A 22,326-nucleotide genomic window follows, 5' to 3' on the forward strand; every position below is an offset into this window, starting at 1 on the left:
ATCCATTATGGAGAAAATACTCATTAACATTTTTAAAATCAGTGACCCACCATTTATGTTCTCAGAACAATGTTGTCATTCTAGTCCCATTTACATGCCTAAACATACCTAAGCTGCGGGTTATGCAAGGTTGTACGGGAGTAGGTGTATTGTATATTGATTTGCGTATTTTTAAACATTGATAAATGTTCTTCATTGTGTTCGTGGAATCACATTATCAACTCAGATTTTGTAGTATGAAACATGTAACTCTGAAACAGTGTTAGAGGCCTAATACTTTGGTGAATTAATGTAGCTACTTGACTTCAGAGATTTCATAGGAGCACTCATTTTTATTTTTTAACAGTTTTTATCAAGCCGAATTTCACCGCAGAGTATTATAACGCGTATGTATGGTATCATTCGAGAGCTTTCATCATTTTAAAGATAATGTTTGTCTATTTATGAAAAGTTAATTAAGGTACGGAAGGAGATTCCTAAGTTTCCTTAGGTTGTTATTGTTTTGGATTTTTCAACATAGTGGAATATGAACTCAATAATTCTATGTCTCCATACTACTAAACAAGCCGGTTGCCAGCCCAAAAATATAGGGGGCTGAAGTTAGGGGTGCCCGACCCAACCATATTATACTTTATCACCATATTATAGTTCATTTGCAAGCCTACCATGAACACTTTAGGGGGGCAGCAAAAATTTAAGGGGCCCAGCAAACATTTGGGGCCGACCCTCCTAGACCCCCCGGATACGGGCCTGCCGCTTCACAATTTTAATGGAACTTGAGAAATACTCACCCTAGGACATGTAATATTTTGGGGGGAACTTTTCGTTAAGATACCTGACCCTGAATTTCCAACACACACGCTCAAATGAACATAATATCACATATAAAGAAAATTTTTGAAACATTTCCACTTTCTCCCGACTTTTTAATTCATCACACATGTGTGTAATATTATTTCGAAAGACTGCATCATCCTAAACACAATGACACACGAACAATGAATTTACAATGATTAGGGTACGAATAGTAGCTTCTTAAGTATTGTTTTAATGTTTCAAAATTGCGCAATATATTTCGAGAAATGTGTCTCTCTTCATACCTACTAAACAAACCTCAATGGTACCTAGCTAAAATGTAACCTAGGACATATAATATTTTGGGGATTCATTTGATGCAGGCATTACACCTTAGGCCACCAACAAAGGCGCACAGACTGCTAATCAACATATTTTTTCGGAAAATTTCCTAGACTTTCTCAAATTTTATGTTTGTAAGGTGTGTAGCTGTGTGATATCATTCGAAAATTTGGTTTATACTAAAACAATGACATTCAAATAAAGAGTCTAAATAATGAGGGCACGAATTGAACACTCCTAAAGAATATTTTTGTTTAATTTTTCTACCAATTATCACTGCAATTCTGCTTCGAAAACATTTTTATCTTTATTTCTATTAATCGTATCCCAATAGTTTCAAAAACTACTCGAGGCAAGAGCGTATGTTATTTTATGAAGTACTATCCGTAGAGGTACCTGCATCGTAGGCTCCGCTAGGGGTGACCAAAAAAGTTACTAATTTTCATTTTTTGTCCAAATTTCTTCCAAAGTTTGCATTAGAGAGACGTGTGTATCATTTAAAAGCCCGATTTATTCCCAAGATGATAATGTACGAATTATGAGTCTGACGTAATTAACAGAGGTGTAGTAGCTTCCTAAGTAGAAATCTAAAATACTTTAAAAATCCATAATTTTAAAAAGGTTTCAACAACTTTAGGTATTCCGAATCCAGTGATGATTTTAGATTATCTTCGAAGTGGGGAAGGAAATTTCAATACAGTGGGGGGGAAAGTAGTACTACAAAATCCACATAGAGTAATTCCGCCCCGGGCCACCCCTGAAATCATCACTATTCGAAAATGAAATGACATCTTTAAGTTTTACTTTGCATGGCTATTCCGACTAGGTTAAAGATCACTTCGATGATGAGAAATGAATGAAGTGGGAGGAAACGGAAGAACCCCGAGAAAACCAACGCACATGGTGTTTGTCCACTACGAAGTTCCCTTGGCGCGAGCTGGGACTGAACGAAGGACCTCAGGCACCAGTGATCAACGCTCTACCACTGAGCGACTGGAGCGCAATATCACTATTGAAATGAGTCGTAGATGGGAAAACAGTAATGAAAAAGAAACATACTCGAAAAATTGGAAACGATTTTTTATCAGTAGCAAGGAAAGTTGGAAGGAATTATTTTACCTTGAGAATTCAATACATTTTCATATTTGGTTAATTTTTCTAGTTTAGATATCATATAACCAGTTAACCCTGAACTGAACTGTATTATCTGCGAAGAATAAGTCAGTTTATTTTATTAAGAAACACATGTTCAAGAACTACAACAACCGAACACGTTCTGAAACCAGTTTAGAATAGAAGATTACAGTAGTTGTTTGAAGATTGTATTTGTGGGTAGAAATTATTCCAGTTGCTGAACGTAAAATGTTTAATATTAGAAGTATTAAGGCTGTTTATTGATCTTAAGTTTGTGTTTAGAGCCTGGAGAGGTCTAAGATATTTATTTAAAGAGTTGTGGTTTATGCTTTGGGAAATCTGTATATACAAGGGTGATTCAGAAAATAATGTCTCCAAGCCTCCCCTACTGACCAATAATCTGCAAACATTCTGAACTGAATATCGTTAACGCATTGATGTTTAAGCTATAGAATGTCACTTGTTTCACCTTCCTTTCTCTTTTCATTCCAGAGTAATGGAGTAATTCATGGCGTCCAGTGTTGACGTTCGTTTGAAACAGAGGACTGACATTGGATTTCTGACTGTGGAAGGCTGTGCACCCGGGAACATTTATCGCCGGTGACGATTCGTGAATACGCCATTACAACCCGGAAACCAAGCTTCAGTCGACGGAGTACAAAAACACCTCCTCTTCTCCACCAAAATATGCAAACTTTCCCATCTGCTTTCAAAGTGTTGTTGACACTCTTCCTCATCCTGCTTATAGCCCAGATCTTGCTCCCTGCGACTTTTGACTTTTCCCCAAACTTAAGCACATGGGCGGCGATTAGGGGGGCAAAGGGGGCAGTTGCCCCTCCACTTTTTTTAAGTAGCCCATTAAGGTATATAGTTTCATTTGGAAATGTAAAATTTTTGTATGTATTACTGATTCATATGGAAAATGATGCCATATAATATTTGCCGTTGCGTGAGTACGTATTGGTTAAGTGGAATTAAGAAAACTACAGGAATTGGGTTTTAATTGCCACCGAAAATAACCCCAAAATTAACCTATTGGAGCACAACAATTCTAACAAACTTTTACTTCTCCTTACAAGGGCTTGATATATTAATCAGCCGCTTTGAAACTAATTGAGAGAACATTTCGTACAAAAAAAGTTGTCTTTCACAAGTTATTTTTTAATTGCACAAAAATGGACAGTTCCTAAAATGTCTTATCTTCTTTCTAATAGTAAGGAGTATTGGTTAAAAAGGGAGTAATGTGAAACAACTTCTATCTTTTCCATTGTTTTGCAATGTAATATACGAGTGAAGTGGTGTGTTTAGGGGTGTAAGAGTGTATATACAATTAAATTTAGTGAATTCAACATAATTCTAGGTTTTAGGATTATTTTGTATAACTGGAGTGTGAAGTGATTCTAAGTATTGTGTTTTGATGTGGTCCAAAAAAGTGAAAACTACACCTAATGGCAACGAACATGATTCGGGAAGCTGCAAAAGTAAATATTTCTTTAAATGTAGCATATGTTTGTAGTATTCACTGTCTTTCATTTTCTAAGAGTAATAACATACATTTAATAGTATGTGTGGAATTAAAAATTAAGTTGTTCATTAATCCCCAGTTTCAATGTAACTTCTACAAATCAAGCCTCATTATTCATTACTATGATTAATATTATCTTTTCTATTCATTTCTTTTGAAAATTTGTTTTTAAATAATCTGATCACACAATTTTCCAGACATAATTTTAAGATGTTCATGAGCAAGGAATCAACTTTCTTCTTACACCTTCGTTGTTTAAGAGTACAAAGAGCTAGTACCTACTTGCGCTGCTCTTGTCAATTTACTTAATAAAATATAAAATACGATATACAGTATTTTAACTGAAAAATATAGTATCCTGTTAGTTATACAACCTTTCGGCAAACAAAGTGTTAGAAACAACCAGGGAAACTAAGATTGATACACAAATATTCAGATCATGTCTTGCCTCCCCACTTTTAACGTCCAATTGCCGCCACTGCTTAAGCATCATCTTAAGAGCCAACACTACAGTTGTGACGTGGAGGTGGAAGCAGTAGTTCGGCAGCCGCTACCACAGTTCTTCGCCAATGGCATGAGAAACTTTGTTTCGCTTTGGCGCAAGTGTGTTGTCCGTAACGGGGACTATGTTGAAATATGATGCCACACTGAGAAAAAAAATTGTAGGTGACATACTTAAAAAGATAGGTTACATGCATAATTCCTGTAGTTTTTGGACTTAACGTACAGCAGACGTATAACTGAAAACGCATGTTTTATAATACTTTCTGTATAAGTGTTCCATCAATACGTACTTTCCGTATGAAACAATATAGACGGTCAGCATCTCACATACAAATATACGTATATAACATACAGCTGAGGAATGTAACATAAGTATATGCATGTGAACTACGGAAAACTGTTACATGTCAGACATCCTGCAACCGCATCATGTAACATCGAAGGGCAGTGCCTATGTAGCATATGGATAACGTGTGCTCCGTACTGATTTCTGTAGTAAGCAAGAGGATACCGTATATTTGTACAATATACCGCTGTCCGGATAACGGATTTTTCTCTGTGCACCATTTGTAACTGACATTGCAAGTTTTCCACTGATACCTGTGTCGGTACTATCTGTTAAACACTAATAGAAGTATTACCTTGGAGACACTACTTTCTGAATCACCCTCATATTTACAGTAGATGTGTAAACAGGATTGATCTGTTCATAACCTAACTATTCGGGAATGCTGCTATTGTCTGTGTTTTTGCGCCAGTAACATGAAACCAGTGTTGTTATAAATTTACTATTTCAGTACTAGTGGTGTGCTAGTACTAGTGAAAGATTGCCAAACGTGAACCGCTATTGAAAGAGTACATTAGGGATGGGCACGAGTCGAGCTAAAACTCAATTCGACTCGAGTTTCGAGTCGAGTGAAAGGTAACTTCCTCGAATCGAGTTCCGAGTCGAGTCATTGTTTTTAAGGTCGAGTTTCGAGTCGAGTCGTGTTTGATAAATAGCTCGTTCGTTCAGCTCTTTTTAACTCGTTTTGAAATCATTACTTGATTAGACTGGAAAGCGAAGGCCATGAGAAATATAAGCAGTAATGTGGAATTCTTTTAGTGTTGTTCACGACAAGGGACACTAGTCGCATCTCGTCTCGTCTCGATAACTGGACGACAAATAGCCTCACATGTCATGAGCACCAATATAAGCATATACTGTAATTTTTAGCATTAAGGCTGAAATTTGCACGGTCGAATTTTTTAGCCCAAGCAGAAGCCCAACTCGGGTAGCCCAACTCACTTGACTCGGTTCGATTGAGCGAACAGCTCGAGCCGGCTCGGTTGAGACGAGGCATCGATCCGGCTTAATTGAACCGATGGCTCGAACCGGCTTCTTTGTTCTGTTCGGCTCGAGAAGACTCGGTTGGGTGAGTTGTTGACTCAACTCACTTCTTGGTTCGGCTCAAGGTGAATGAGCTGTAAGCCGAGCCTCCGCTCGATCTGTTGACAACCCGAAAACCGGGGAGCAATTTTGAACATGTTTGGCCGGCACCCTATAACTTTTAATAATTTATGGCTCGAGCCCCAATACTTGCTTCTCAGAAACTCAAACCCAGAACGTTGAGAACGATGTCCTTGCCACCTGAAGAGTTCTCGACGATCGAGATCGGCTGTCAACTAATTTTTAGTATTCAAATATAAACCGCCTATCTTCCATTGTTATACACAATGATGTTATGATAGTAGTAGTAGTTGTAGTATCAGTGATAATAATTATATTGTCTAGGTAGGATACTTGAAGAGAGAACTTAATAATACACACAAGATTTGGCTCGACTCGAGTCGGGTTGGAGGGAATTTTTTGAGCCGAGTTCTCGAGTCGAGTCGAGTTTCGAAGAAAACTCGCTCGTGCCCATCCCTATACGTCATAGCTCTTTTCTATGCCCATTTTCGTCCAACCAAACAGTGAAACAGTGACTAGGAAATGTTAACCATTTCAGGGACCATATATAAAGATATCGTGGCTTGGCAAATACAAATAGGGCCCATGGAGAAACATTCAACAAAATAAAAGTGGCTCTTTTGAGGTTCCCAGCGAAAGTGTCTCCCAAAATGCTTTGTGGAATTTGTCGATTGGCAGCCTTGAAAAATCTACCACCGCAACGTGCCTGCTGCAGAGATTAGTTTAGTTCATTGTTAACCGTGTCCGTTGGCACCATTTTGGCATACGATGTATATAGACGGGCCGGGTGGAGAGGAACGGACATAAACATTACAGTCTTATAAGACTCACTAATGTGATTCTAATGAATCTGGTGAAAGGATACCAGATGTTGATTTGACCATTTGGCAATACAATTAATAGTTACCTGTCTTACTCCAGTAAAGCGTAAATGAAACACATATTTATTGCTAAACATGTCTATACTCAACTAACTACTTTCAAAATTAAAAAGGAATTGAAAGTCTGAATCAAAAAGCGTTTGTTATTGGACAATGACATAATTATTACTGAAATGACGTGTCAGTCAATGTTGTTGATCTCGATGATAAACTATCGTTCATACAAATACTTCCGCCTTTTTCTCTTGTGTTACGGACAATACACAATTGCTCTTTTTATTTGCTGTCGATTAGCAAGGGAAATGATATTCTCCAGGAAGAAAACCACGCCCAATAATACGCACAGGCGGTAAATTATCCTTTGGTTGTTCCGTCAAGCGAACAGCAATAGCTAAATACACATCCATCATTTACTTGTTTTATGACGGTATTAAAACGTTGATGATCTACTGTTCCTGCATTATACTGTAGGATTTATTTCTTTCTTTAAATAAAATCATACAAAGAATTGAATATACCTATGGCTTGTGCAAAACGAAAAATTATAATCGAGGGGCTACAAAAAATTAAATGAAATGAAGAGAAACGTGAGGACCGCTTCCCTCCGCATCTTAAAATGCAATACAATATGCCTTCATGCAATTTCTTTGAAGTTACTTCCAAATACGTTAACTGCAAATACGGCCGCCTACAGTTAGGAGTAATGGGGCACTTACTCCTACGGGATTTTCGAAGAGTATTTATTTCTTCGAAGTGCATGCCAGAATATAATTTGCTTAATTATATGCTATAGTACTATATAGTAGTAATAGCATATTTATATTAAATAGTAGTATATTAGTATATTTATATTAAATACTATAGTACTATAGTACAAAAATGTACAGTATTAACTGTAATTAATAAGTATAAATGCGTAAACAATTGTTCTTTTATACGATGCATGCATTAAAGTGCGTGTGTGTGTTCGCTACTGGGCTTGTGGAATGCGTTATATTCAGCATTAACGCTATTAGTGGAAAGAAATAAATTTTAAAGAGCGCTCAAAATCAGATTTTTTTATTTTGCCATTTAGTAACAGCTGTACTCTACTCAACGTCAATTATTATTATTATTATTATTATTATTATTATTATTATTATTATTATTATTATTATTATTATTATTATTATTATTATTAATAATAATAATAATAATAATAATAATAATAATAATAATAATAATAATAATAATATATTTATGGATTTCAATCAATTTGCTAAAAAGCAATAGTATAGGTACCATTACAAATTTTGTGGATTTATGTTAAGAACTGTACCCACAGTACACTCAATATTTTATTTCTGCGAGAACGAAGATGTATGTAGCTAGTACCGGTACCTCTTTATGAAACTATTTTTAAGTTGTGATTTTCTATACGTTTTCTTTATTGTTGATTTAAAATCTAGTAGATTAAGGGAGTGTTATTTGCATTTAAAGCAGCGTTTCCCAACCTTCTTCAACTTGCGGCACACTACGGGTGTAACTTGAATTCTCGCGGCACACTCATAGATATTACTATTTGCAAATATAAAATAAAATGGTATTTTTTTTTCTGTGATTACTGATTTCCTTCTCACAGAGATGAAAGCTTGATCACTGGTTTTCCCCTATGCTAATTCATTATGCTTAATTTTTATTCTAATTTTAAAATAGAAAACAATTGCATTGAAATATAGGACTCAGATTGTTAAAAAATACGCTTTCTTTTTCGAAAACTGTATCCAACCTTTCATTAAGAACGAAGATCACTAAATAACGAACGAACAAACAAATGTCTTGTACTTTTAACTTTGCTGTTTTAACCAAAACCGGTGCATATTATTGCAATCACACAGCTTGCGATGCGCCGAAGTCAAAACACAGCTGTTGAACAAAGTGTTGTTCTGTCATTCACGTGCGAATGAGTGTTCTACGAACGTTTACTTGACGCGTACTGTACAAGTGCTTCTATTTCTCAGTGTTAGTATGATTCTCAATTGAAACGTAACATAGCAGCTATCCGTGGAAATGTATACGAACCGAAATACTGTCTGCTACACAGTAATAGATGTAGAATAATATATTACAATTACAATAATTTTTTCCATGGTAGAAATTCATAGTAATGTGAAATACAAAAATATACATTTTTTCCCTATGTCTTGCAATTTGGTTGCTATAGAATTAATAATTTTGTTTCGATTTCCTCGCGGCACACCAGTTGGGAAACGCTGATTTAAAGGGTAATGCGATCATTAGATGGAAGCACTTGCTAGTTTCCCCTACTTGTTTACAACTTGACGCTTGCTTCAGCAGCCAATCAGAGCGCATAGAATAACATTATTTATCATGAGTGCCGGCACTTTGTATCCCAAGTAAAAAAAAGCACAGGTTACAGTTTACATTTTCGCCAATTAAAATACATTCTTAGGTAAGAAATGGTTTACGGCATTCATGATCAATTTAGACCAGGAAAGTAATAAGAACTATTCTTAGAGGCTCTTTTACTATTTTCCGTTTTACCCCATAAGACGACAGTTCGTTGTATGAGTATGTCATTCATTTTCTGTATCATTCTTCTAATGTATAAATATTGTTGCTTGTTTCATGTAGGCTAGAGCCAGGGGCGGATCCAGGACGGACTTCTGGGGGGGGGGTTGTAATACTGCTACTTAGAGCTACTTTTAAGAGCTCCAAACTCTGGGGTGAGTTTTATTTATATGTAAAATAAGAGAATTTCCTTTTCTTGGGGGGAGGGGAATCGCCCCGATTGCCCCTCCGCGATCCGCTCCTGGCTAGAGCAGTTAAGATATCAGCGACGAACATTTCAAAGTAATTTTATGAAATCTGCATTTAAATAAATAAATACATTAAAAATAAAAATCTGTTCGATACCAAGTAACTTTTCTTGCTAAATAGTCTTGTTAACCACAAGTTAAAGAAAATATTCAATCTCCCTTTGCCTTGGTGCATATCATGAAACATTAAACAAAAACAATTAAAAAAAAATAAAATAAAAAAATAAAAAATAAAGAACTTGATTCACGTATACAACAGCTAGCTATTACAATCTTGCTGTAATCCACGAAGTTGAAATAAAGAAACGAACATATGTTCTTTGATTTTTATTCATGGATAGGGTGAAATTATACTCGACAGCCGCAATTTGACCATCGCTGGTTTGCTGAATATAATAATAATAATAATAATAATAATAATAATAATAATAATAATAATAATAATAATAATAATAATAATAATAATAATAATAATAATAATAATAATAATATAACTCAATTTAATTTCAAACAGCAGTGATCTGAAGAACAAAAATAATAGTGGTGTGTTCTGTTTTCCACAAAAATAATGTCTCAAAGAAAAGGAGGATGTTATCTTCGCCTACAATATATATAGACAATGATTTGTTAATTTGTACCCCGCTTCCGAATCGCCATTTACTGGTTAAACTCCAGCCAATTGCAACAGCTACGTGAAAACATTATTGTGTTTGGTTTTAGTACAACTTGTGGTTAGAAGTTTTATTTAACTAAATGTGCAGAGAGGGCAAACCTGAAGTGCTTGCCAAACTTCAAGAATTTGAGTCCAGAATTGAACACTTCAGTTACGCTTAAGATTTTAGTCTGCTTAAACATAATTTCTCATCACAAGGCGTAAAATGGTATTTTAAAATGCCTTGTCGAGAATATCTTTATGCAGTAAAAGAAAATGTACCCATTAACACATATATATATATTATGTAAATTAGTGTATAGTCTTGGTTATTCCAATATAAAAAGATTATGATTAGAAGAATGTAGACACGTAGTGACCGGTGGATGAAACGAAAGTAATTTTATTGTGGTTAGAAGTTTACATATTACTTTATCGCACTTTCGAAATAAGTTCTTCATGAGGTAGTAAGTGTAGTTGTTAAACCTTAAAGCAATCATGTGCAAGTTGAAACGGAAGGTTCGCCAATCATAAGGGATTTATCGGTGTCGAGGGCCATACGAGACAATGCACATGTACAACATATTCACAAGCCATAATCAGTTGAGAAACTGGTTCATCGTACAATAACACTACAGGAACAGAAAATATAACGCTAAACAAAATATTTACTTACTAAAGAAATGCAGAGAAGTCTATTTACTTACTATTTTAGTCGAAAACTTGATCCTTTATGTTAATTAGTCTCTCAGTGTTCGGTGGCAAATTGTATGTTCCAACGAGAAGGATATTTTTAAGAAGTATGTCAATTATCCAGGGGAAAAAATCAATTCAAGTTAAGAAATTACGTAAGAAATACATTTCCAATTACGGATCAATCGGACCGGATTAAAGAGTTCAGTGCTCCGCAACCGGCCCGAGGGCCAGCTGTTGCACATGGCTGCCTTAAAGGAAACTTATAGTGCATTGTTTATTATTATTACGTTAGAGTCCCGTTTCATCGAATTTGATGGAACCGATGGTACGCCAGTTAAAGGAAAATTCAGTTAAACTATTATAGAATAAAGGTTTCTTTATATAAAGTTCTCTACATTTGATACATTTTCAGTTTGAAAAAACGTTGTTAATGACAGATGATGGCTAAAACTAAATGCTAGAATTGGATACTGATAAAGTAAAGCCGTACGACTAAATAACGTTTAACTTTTTTAAAAAATAATAAAATCTTTCTCTTTGCTTAAGATTAGATAAACAATTCTTAGCAGCGATTCGTTAATCGTGATTCGGTTAAACGGAACTGTAGTGTTCTTAACGAAACTTACATAGAAACATGTTTATCAACACAATGCTCAACAGTTAAGGAGTTATATGGTTTCAGTTGGAAGTTAATAAAAGGATGTTGCAATAGGAACATAGAGTCATCGGTGATGGAAATGGGGATCGATTGCCCAGACGATAACCTGTTCCCACCACCAAACCGAGTTAATCTTTTATCTGTGTACTAGCAAAATTCCCGTTCTTCTCACGGTAAAAATAAGACTTCAAAGATATATATATATATATATATATATATATATATATATATATATATATATATATATATATATATATATATATATATATATATATATATATATATATTTTGTTTGTTTGAAAATAACAGTTAATGCAAGTTCGATTTTATAAAGAAACACTTTGCCTACATAAATGCCTTGTAAATAACTTTTCACAATGTCAAGACAAAGAGGTTTATTCCCTATGAGGCTTTCCAATAATTAATGGAACGCAAAATGGAGCGGAGCGAAGCAAAAATTAACGGAACGGAGAGTAACAGAACTCAAAACAGGCAAATATTAATCATGATATGACATTACCCCTTTAATTGCTCAAAAATAAATCTTGGTAGTTAGCTGGTACTCGAACATATACTTCTGTAAAATTGGTTGGTTCTGCTTGTCTCTTTGTATGGGTAAAAGCAATTACAAATTTAAATTACCAATAGGTATTACCACGTGGTACAATTTTCACTTAATATATTCTCTTCGATGTTTTTTTTTTAATCTTTTTTGCACTATATGATTATATGGATGCATATAGACCTCATCTCATCATTTTGTCTTGATGCTTCCTTTCTAATTTTTTGAGGAATATATAGGACCACTCCTTAAATTTGGGAATTGTCAAGAAAACTAAAATTTGTTAGTGGTTCTCTAGGACCCAAGTACATATATCTGTAAATTTGATTGGTTTACCTTGTACCGTTCCATTGGTAAAAACTTGTGAAAAATATACGCAATGAACATTTGATATTTTGTCAGAAAATTTGAATTAGCCCCGCGTCCTTCTATCACATGATATAAGGCAGGAATTTTCAATGTTCTTACCCACGCTTGTTTCTTTCACATGGTAGGCGGGAAATTTTGAATGTTGTCTTCAAGGTCTATGACGAGGTAGTTTGTACTCGTTTCCTAAAATTGCCAAAATTGTTTATTCTATCAAAACTTTTTATTATATTTCTTATGAATGGTCATATGTATCCGTTTTCTTTCGTAAGACAGTGGTACGAGAATGCACCCCTCTTAAATTTTGAGGGAAAGTATACTGATTGACTCTACTAAAAATAATTTCAGGGAGTTTTATTTAAAACTAAAAAATTCAATGAGTGCAAAGATTTTCAAACCAAAAATTTTTAAACGAAACTTTTGAAACTGAAAGAAAATCAGGGGTGCCAAAAATTTTCTAATAAAAATAAATTAAAAGTTCCAAAACAAAAAGTTTCAAATTAAAAATTCAAACTAAAAAATTGAAACAAAGACTTTAAATTAAAAGTATTCAGTCTACAAAAAATCAAATATAAATGTTCAAACAAATTTAAAAAAATCAAAACTCAATTTTTTTCTAACTAAAAATTCTACAGTGAGTGCAAAAGTTTTTGAACAAAATTTTTCAAACTAAAAATTTAGTCAGTAGAAACGTTCAACATTTAACAACAATGTCAGTGATCAGACCATCGGATTACACCAAAGATAACTTTCCACCAATGTCCTTAGATTATGAATTGCTTTTAAGATGCAAAGTGTGTAATTGATATTGTTGTATATGAATCAGTTTCAATAATTACCTATCTGGGTGCAAATTCTAAATTTAAAAGTTTTACTTTTGAAGACCTGAAAAAGCTCTAAAATGTTTGAAATTAATAACAGCTTCTAAAAGAATTCAATCAATTATAGTAGCTACAAAATCATATTTAGCAAATTTGGATCCCAAAATTTTTAGTAGAGCTTTGGACTAAAATCATTATGAATTTGATGTGTTAAATATAATTCTAAAATTTTCGAGAGCTCCTCCGTGGCTAAGCGGTTAGCGTACGCGCCTTTGGCGTGGGAGGCCCGGGTTCGATTCCCGGCGGGAGCTCATGTGGTTCGGACTCCACGTTAATCAGTAGGTCCACGTCTCATATAGCCTTGCTGCTGAACGGGACGTTAAACTCAAAATCAACTCTAAAATTTTCGAGTTAACATTAAAACATAAATTTAAAATAATGGTCGAGCAATTTTCAAACAATGATCGAAAAAATTTTCAGTGAATGAAAAAAATGAACAAAAACTTTGAAGGTAAAGTTTTCGAACTATAGTCTATAGTCTAGAATATTCCTAGATATTTGCACATTTGTGCAAAATTTCAATTAGCATTTTCGGAGATCTGACGAAAGATGAAGAAAGGTTCGTCCCTATTTCTTCCATTAGAGACCATATTTCTTAAAACTCCATCTAATTCTCAGTATTGATTTATGAAGAACATTTGTACAAAATTTTAAATTCCTACACCGACCACTTAAGAATATGTGAACAAATTTTAAATCTCCTTTCCCACTTCTACGATTTGCATTTACGGTTCATGAAAACTATTTGTACAAAATTTAAACTTTCTTCGCCGTGCAGATTTCAGAAATCTGTGGATCAATGAAAAACTTTTCAGGTTTCACTGTCCCCATGAGGTTTGCATTTCGTAAAATTTCATCTACGGCCTGTGGTTCAAGGAGAACATTTGTACAGTTAGCAAAAAAAGTAGTCGAACTCCTGACTGCTATAACTCCATTAAGTTCAGTCCAGTACTTTTGTTGCTTTCACAAATGCCTGAACAGATGCAACTCAACTTACACGTGACTTTCCAAGCAGTTGGTAAACTTGTGGAACGCTGAACATACTTTTATGATGCAATTGATAAACGAAAAAAATATATATATATTCGCTTTAATATTCATCTCTATTGTTTGGAGCATATTGTCCAATGAGTGCATTATAAAAACATTATAACTAAAAACATTATAACTACATACTCCATATCAGAAGAAAGAGAACACACTGATGATACATGAGTTAGAAAGTGGTTGCATTAAACTACACATATCAAATATTTGTGGAACAAGTGAAATAAAATACGTCCTTAAATCCTCGTGTTGATTCGTGGTCCTATTCCAATTCTCCGTCATTCTTCCAATTTCAACAACTCTTACCTTCCCCACAGGAAATCTTGCTTATTACACAAGTATGGATTGAAATTAAAATCGAAGCATGTAAAAACTGTACACGCCTGCCAGGATTCGAGTCCGGATCATCTGCTTAGAAATCTAATACATTAACGACTCAGTTAACGTAAACTAATCAGTTCCTTGTATTTACACAAAATTGCTAGCTAGTTAAAATCCTTTCATGAATATCTACACGCACCAATAAGTCCCTGTGAAATGATATTTATTAATTGAGTAAACTAATTTTCTTCATCAAATTTTATTATTTGCGTAATTGTTATTGCAAATGTATTATTACTTCATTATTACTGTATTCATGATCATAGAAATACATTCAATTTCATAGATTTAACCTATTTTACATCAGTTATTGTGATGTGAGGGAAAATATGACTTTGCTAAAAAAAAAAAAAAAAAAGAAAAAAAGAAAAAAAAAAGAAAAATATGCCTACACATTGCAATAGATGTAATTTCCGATCATACACCGCAAATTCAGTCATGTCTGACTTTGAAACAGAAAACCTAGTGTGGAAAAGGACACCTAGCGGTTTGGGTGAACACTTTGTTAAACTGAGTTCGCCTGTTCCAACCTTGAAATAGGTCTTACTTTGTTTTGCTCCTTTACCTACCCGGAGACTGAGAACGTTTCTTTGTATAATCCTTTATCAACTACTTCCTTTTCAAAATTGATTAGGAAACAATATCGCAAGAAAGTGTAAGTGTAAATTCTCATACCTTACAATAGGGTATTCGATAATTTCGGTATTCTAATATTCTCTGGACTGCGAGAGATCAGATTTCAATTTTCGGCAGAAGCGCATGTAGTTTGGATCCCACGTTGAGTTGTGAGCCCAAGATGGAGACGATAAACTTTAAATAACCACCCACAAGGGACGATAAACTCTAAATAATTATTTATTATGGGCCCTGGTGGCTCAGTGGTAGAGCGTTCACCTCTCGTGCTTGGGGTCCCGGGTTCGATCCCAGCCCCGCCAAGTGAACCTTGTGATGGACAAACACCGTGTGCGTTGGTTTTCTCGGGCTTCTCCCGTTTCTTCCCACTTTCTTCATTCCACCATTTCACTCATCGCTCATCATCACCGTCTCCTTTAGCCTAACCGACATAATCGTGGGACGTAAAACTCAAAGATTTCATTTCATTTTTAATCTTCTATTATCCTATGAATCATAACATAAAATCATTCCTCAATGTTTTCTTACCAAATAAAATAATTCATTAGTTTCTTGTTATACATTTTGATATGACAAAATAATAACTTCTATGAAAATGAATGAAAAAAATATTTATGTTGTTTCTACTACAATTACTGTGTATAATCTGATTTTCGATGGAGGAAAATGCGTAACTCCAGTACTACTTCGTATTGCACTTTAGTGCAGTCTTCGTAGTTTGAGGGAAATTTCCCTAATCTAGCGAAATTTCATAGGTAAATTTAGCAAAATGAGATAAAGGGAACTTTTCGATAAAACGAAAGTACAGTGAACATTTCGCGCAGACTAATTGAGCAATATAAATGCTTAAATTTTTTCTTTGTTCTTGAGAAATAAGCATCGATCTGATGGGAAGATCTGATCGAGACACATCTGAGAGACGACTAACAGAGAAGAGTTCTGCGTTAAGAAGAATTGAAGATGCTGAGTTTCGCAGTTGAAGACGCCGTGACACACCGGGAAACCTTGCGGTGTTAACGAAGGTGTGGTCAGCAGCAAAGAAGAACTTACTCTTTATTTAAAGAGAAAACTAGAGAAGAGTTGTGTGTTCAATAAAGTTAAAACTGAAACAACACACTTACACACACCGCTTCCTGAGGAAATAGGCATTGTTTTCCGTCGGCTTGACCCCCTATTGTGGACCAAGATTCGCACTGGCCATATAGGTTGTACAGCCCTTGGCGACAGTCGGCTGACGGGAACGCAATACTATCTCTTTGGGATAGCATTAGCGAAGCATACACACGCAGTTGAAGTCACCTGTCCTTTGAACATCTGGCCCTTGTCAGGACCATTCCCAGCTACCACATTTGCAAGCTCAATTTCCGGCCCTGTTTAGAGCCATGCCACGGGCACAGAAGACGCCTGCCAGGAAGGTTGCAGAAGAGGTGGGAGCAGCTGACAAGCACAACAAGAGAAAGCAACACGGAACAAGAAGGAAAACCTATGCCGATGAAGAAGACAGCAGAGGTGAAGCGAAGGAGTTGCAGTAGCAGAACGGGAGCACAATGCCAGACGCCGATGCACTGCTGGCGCTGTCAGTGCTACCGGTGTTCATCCAAAATGTTAACAGCAGATTTTCCGAACAAGACGTGTGTGCCATTATAGAAGAGATGATGGATCCCAGGGAATTCAGTGCAGTTGACGAGAAGGACTACATTGGAGTATACTTCAAGTCAGCAGCAGCGAGAGAAATCTTTCTCAAGATTTTCTGGGCAGCTGAATTCGGTTCCCGTGCAATTTTCTGTGAGAAAGGAAGCAGATGCCAAGATGACGGGGTGTCGCTGACGCCTATCACACCAAACCAGCACCGCAGCAAAGAGGGTTCCGGGCCTTATGAGGACCATCATCCCACAGCTCCAGAGCTATCCCAAGATGAACTTAACATAGACAACCAAGCACCTTCCCAACCAGAAATCTCATGTGAGAAATCTGATAAAGAAGATCACTAGTTCCAGGTAGTTCAACGCAGAGGAAGAAAGAAGAAAAACAAAGAAGAGAAGACAACAGAAGCCGTGACAAAAAATCTCACACAGGAAGGAACCACTGTCTCAGAAGAGAAAACCAAACACACACAGGTGGAAACCGGTAACATACAGGTGAAAACCAAACCAACCAAGGTGGGAAACGTGACACAAGGACAAACCAAAATATCAGCCCCTTCTCAGGACCAGAACAAAACTTTAACTACCAATCAGCAGCCCAAAACTAGCAGCCTACCAGAAGCCAGCCAAGAAAGAGGGAAGAACCAAATACCAAAATCTAACCAGAGGAAGAAGAAAATACACATGTTCACGTGTGTAATTAAAGGCTTTCCCACAACTAAGAATCTGAAAAGCCTGCAAGAAGAACTCCAGAAGCAAAACACAGTTTAACAGCCTAAACAGGATTCAATCAAAAGATGGCCCAACTCCACTAGTGAGAATGTTCACAACAAACCCAGAAGCCGTCAACAAGCTCATTATACAAGGCCTACAGACAGAATCAAAGACTTACAGAGTAGAACAATCAAGAAGCCAACCTCGACCATCACCCTGTTGGAATTGTTATGCATATGGGCACCGGAAGTTTCAATGCACCAGCGACAGAGTGTGCCACAGGTGTGGCCAAGCGCACAAAAACCCATGTAACATGGCAGTAAACAGGAACTTCTGTGCCACATGCAAAATAACTGGCCACAAAACAGGAAGTAGCGAATGTCCCATGAGACCGAAGGCTTCAACCCAAATCACGAAGCCAAAACTCATTACAGAGGAAAACTTTACGAAAACAGGCCCTTATCAGGGACAGACGAAAACCACAATTCAAGTAGAGAACGATGTCCTACAAAAACAAGACGAAACCCACAGCTACATAACATCTGAAGCACTAGACGAAGCAATTAACAGAGCGACGCAACAAATAGTAACGTGGGTTACTTCAATATTAACGATGACGACACCACCAGCGGACAGACCCAGAATCACCAATGCAATAGCTACAGCAACAAAAAAGATCTTCCACTTGACAATAAACACCATTTCAACAACAACCGGCGAACTGTATGTTACCAAACCTCAGATAGCCACTAGAAGCAGACAGAACGGGGGAAGCAGCGCCAAGTCCAAACCGACAGAGGGAAGAGAGGGACATTGATAAGTTGCGACCACCGAAAACCGATGACGACCAGGCGAGGCCAAGGACCAAGTTGCATGCTTAAAAAATAACACAAAGACCCACTAACCAAACTTGACCACCAAACTACAGACAATTAACAAATTAGATTAAATCACACCCAGCTTTTAAGTTAGATTAAATACAGACAGTAAAATAATAATTTTACATGGGTTTTTCCACCCCTTCTTAGTGTGGTTTACCATGTAAATAACTTGAGCATGTGCATGACCGATAAAGGGGGTTTTCCTGGACTCCATGTGTTTCCCAGGTTTTTCCCTCCTACTACCCAAGCCAATGGTGAGGTGAAAAATCTTCACGCGCTTTCCTATCTTCTATTTTACTCTTCTTTCTTTCTCTAACACACACTGCCCGGTAAATGTCTCACGATAAAAACCGCGGCGCGACACCACAGACGACATGCTGCTTTAGATCTCTAACTGCATGTAGGAGGTGCACGTAGATATAGGTTGGTGCATCACTCAAGGGGGCGAGCTTTCTTGCTAAGGGGCCCTCTTTATTCTCTAATTTATTTCCGTATTTCCGAGAAATAAACCAATACAATTAACAATAATTTGTGTGCGTATGTGTGTGGTCCCACTGTTGACAGGGTGTATTTTTGTGTATTTTTTTGTAAAGAACAAAAAAGTGAAGGAAAAGGTAAAGAAAAGAGAGAGAGAGAAGCAAAAAGGAAATGAATAGTAAAATCGACGGTACTTTGTAACTACCTCTAAATAAATAAATAAAAAGAAAACTTTACAAGAGAAACAAAAACGTTTGAAAATGTTGGAGATTATTTAAATGTCAGCAACTTTTCTGATGGAGAAGTGAAATTGTTATTGAAATTGACTACTCCGTCAGAAAAATTGCTGACTTTCAACTAATCTCCAACTTTTTAAAACTTTTTTGTTCTTCTGTAAACTTCTGTTTTGTTTTTGAGATACAAGGAAGCTGCAACGTACCGTGTGGCAAAATCTGGAGGGAAAATTTGAAATGAAAAGGGGAAATGTTTGTCAATTAAGAGAAATTTTCTTATGGAAAGTTACAAACACTGCTTTAGTGTCCCCTCTTACATACAAAATAGTGTTGGTAAGGGACATTAAATTTCAATAAATTTCCTCATCAATCAACCTAACACAATAACAAATATGGCACAGTGTGTCGTAGAAAAATAAGAGTAATATCGGTCATACGTAAGTTAGGATTTAGTACTATCAGCTTGTCTGAAAAGTATACTAACAATAAACTAATTATACCAGGACAGAAATTACGAACATTGTTTATATTTGGGCTAATTTTATGCTTTAAACTTTATTCTTTAAGCAAAAATGTATATTTTGCGAAACTAACGGTAGTTTTAGCGAAATTAACGTAAAATAACGATATAAGATGGAACACTGCGAAAATTGTTTATGGGCTGGGTAACCTCATGCTTTGTGGACAAATTTTATTTCTCGAATAAAGTGTATATTTTTTGCGAAAATAAAGATAGTTTTAGCAAAACTAACGTAAACTAACGGTCTGAGGTGGAGAATTTTATTTTTTGTAGATAGGAAACACTGAAGTTGGCGTGCCCATTTATTTTTTCAATATAAAGTGTATTTTTGCGGAACTAACGGTAAACTAATGATGTAGATATTAAAAAGATAAACGTATCAGGTGGGCAGGACAACTTCAAAGACATGTATTTATCAGTGGCGGCTCGTGCTTTGAATTTTAGGTGGTGCACAATAGAAGTGAAATGAAATCTTTGAGTTTTACGTCTCATGGTTATGCCGGTGAGGCTAAAGGAGACGGTGATGATGAGTAATGAATGAAATGGTGGAATGAAGAAGGTGGGAGGAAACGAGGAAACCCACGCACACGGTGCTTGTCCACCACAAGGTTCACTTGGCGGGGGCTGGGATTGAACCCGGTATCCTAAGCACCAGAGATGAACGCTCTACCACTGAGCCACCGCGGACCCTAGTGCACAATTGATAACTTCTCCTTTTTCATTATTATTATTATTATTATTATTATTATTATTATTAAAATAATATAAATAATAATAATAATAGTTGGTATAAATAATAATAGCGATTTCTTTATGGCATGCTTCAAGCATGCAATGGAGAAGCTCATTTTGTATGATTATTGACGCACTCTTGAAAATTGTTGCGCTTTCTAAATGACTCTTGAGAGCGCTGTCAAGTTCTGCACTGAAATTAATTAATCTACGAAATACTGCTCGATTTGAAGAAGAGTCATTTTTTTTAAATCATGTCCTCTTAAAGCCAATTCGAAATTGCCACGAAACCAAATGCAATTGATGATTATATTGAACACGTACCTGTTTTGCGTCACATTTTAATTGTGATTCTCAATGGACCACCTATAACCAGCAACTAGTTGAGCAGCAATATTCACATTTCCCAACACAGTGAGATTAGAACGTGTCTTATATGACCTGACGAATTTTCATGCTTTTTTAAAAATATATTTTGTCGTGCAGATGCTGGATATCTGCACCTTTCTTCAGTCCATGCATCTTCCCCCGCCCCGAACAACAAACAGGGAAAACAAAACAAAGCATTTTTAATTTCACATTCACATAATCACTTATGGTGTTCGTACAAGTTGAGATTAAACTTCCTTGTAAATGTTCGTTTCTGACTTATAATTACTTGCGTTATATTGAGAGACGGAATCGGTTTTCCGATGTCTTTCACAAGTAGGTTTTCTTCTAGCAGGCTGAAAAAGGTCACAGGGGAGCTCATCTCCCCCCCCCCCCAATCAGTTAATAGCTACTAAGCTACAAGCCTGCTAGCATTGTGTATCAATCAGTTGGTGATGTCCTTGAATTATAGCATATCTAACGTGAATGTACTTAGAAAGTTACAAACTAATGTTTCACCCAGTTGAGTGTTTATCAAAAGTGACAGAAGGAATAAGCAAGCGGAAAGGAAAGTAGATTAATGATATGTGAATTCTTGTAACGCCAATTAAGTATGTAACTGAATTGTCTGCGTTCTTGTACATCGTGGTAGCGTGGCCGAGCGGTCTAAGGCGCTGGTTTAAGGCACCAGTCTCTTCGGAGGCGTGGGTTCGAATCCCACCGCTGCCAAGTTTTTATTATCTTCTATTAATATTTTCCTAAGGATTAGAGGTAACAAAGAAAGCTGCTAATTAGATTTTAAAATTTGCTTCTTTTCATATATGATTTCAACTCTGAAATATAAAATTACAGTATCGGCATTCCCTCATAATCCTCAAAATAAATAAAGAAAATAATTTTATTTTAAATCTTGAAATGTAAGAGTTACGCCTGACGAAAAATAGATTGGAAGTTAGCTCCTTTGGTTTGAGAATCATATGCTATTTAATAACTTGTATTATCAAATGCAAATAAAAAACGTGAAACGATAATGTAAGTTTACAATCTTGCCCTTCCCCCTATCTGGCAGAATTTGAAATGACACTCCTTGTATAAATACTCATGGATTTACGAGTAATACATCTGGAAAACCATTGATGCCTGTCACTAATAAATAGCTTTCTTAGCTCTCAAATACTGTAGGAGCAGGTAGACATGCTGCATTTCACATGCATAAGTTATTTTTAACTCCACACTATGGCTTTTGTTGGTTTAATTTCATAGAAGACAATTAATGGTTTATCGTAACTCATATTACTTAAAAGTCAATCATAATCATACAAATGCATAAGGACGAAGATGTTGGAAGATATGTCCCTCCTTCCCCGAAATACGAGAAAGACGTTCAAAATATTGGATTACATTATGAGAAAAACAATACTCTTAGAAAAC

General features: G+C 35.9%; 1 non-coding gene across 1 annotated transcript; it reads left to right on the forward strand.

The window, feature by feature from the left end:
• Positions 1–21,542: 21,542 nt before the first annotated feature.
• Positions 21,543–21,624, forward strand: TRNAL-AAG (transfer RNA leucine (anticodon AAG)). Its single transcript has one exon. It is a non-coding gene; the product is annotated as a tRNA-Leu (tRNA).
• The last annotated feature ends 702 nt before the right edge of the window (positions 21,625–22,326 follow it).

Source organism: Thermobia domestica, unplaced genomic scaffold, assembly GCF_964235325.1.
Source record: "Thermobia domestica unplaced genomic scaffold, izTheDome1.hap1.1 HAP1_SCAFFOLD_138, whole genome shotgun sequence".
NCBI classification, from domain to species: Eukaryota; Metazoa; Arthropoda; class Insecta; order Zygentoma; family Lepismatidae; genus Thermobia; species Thermobia domestica.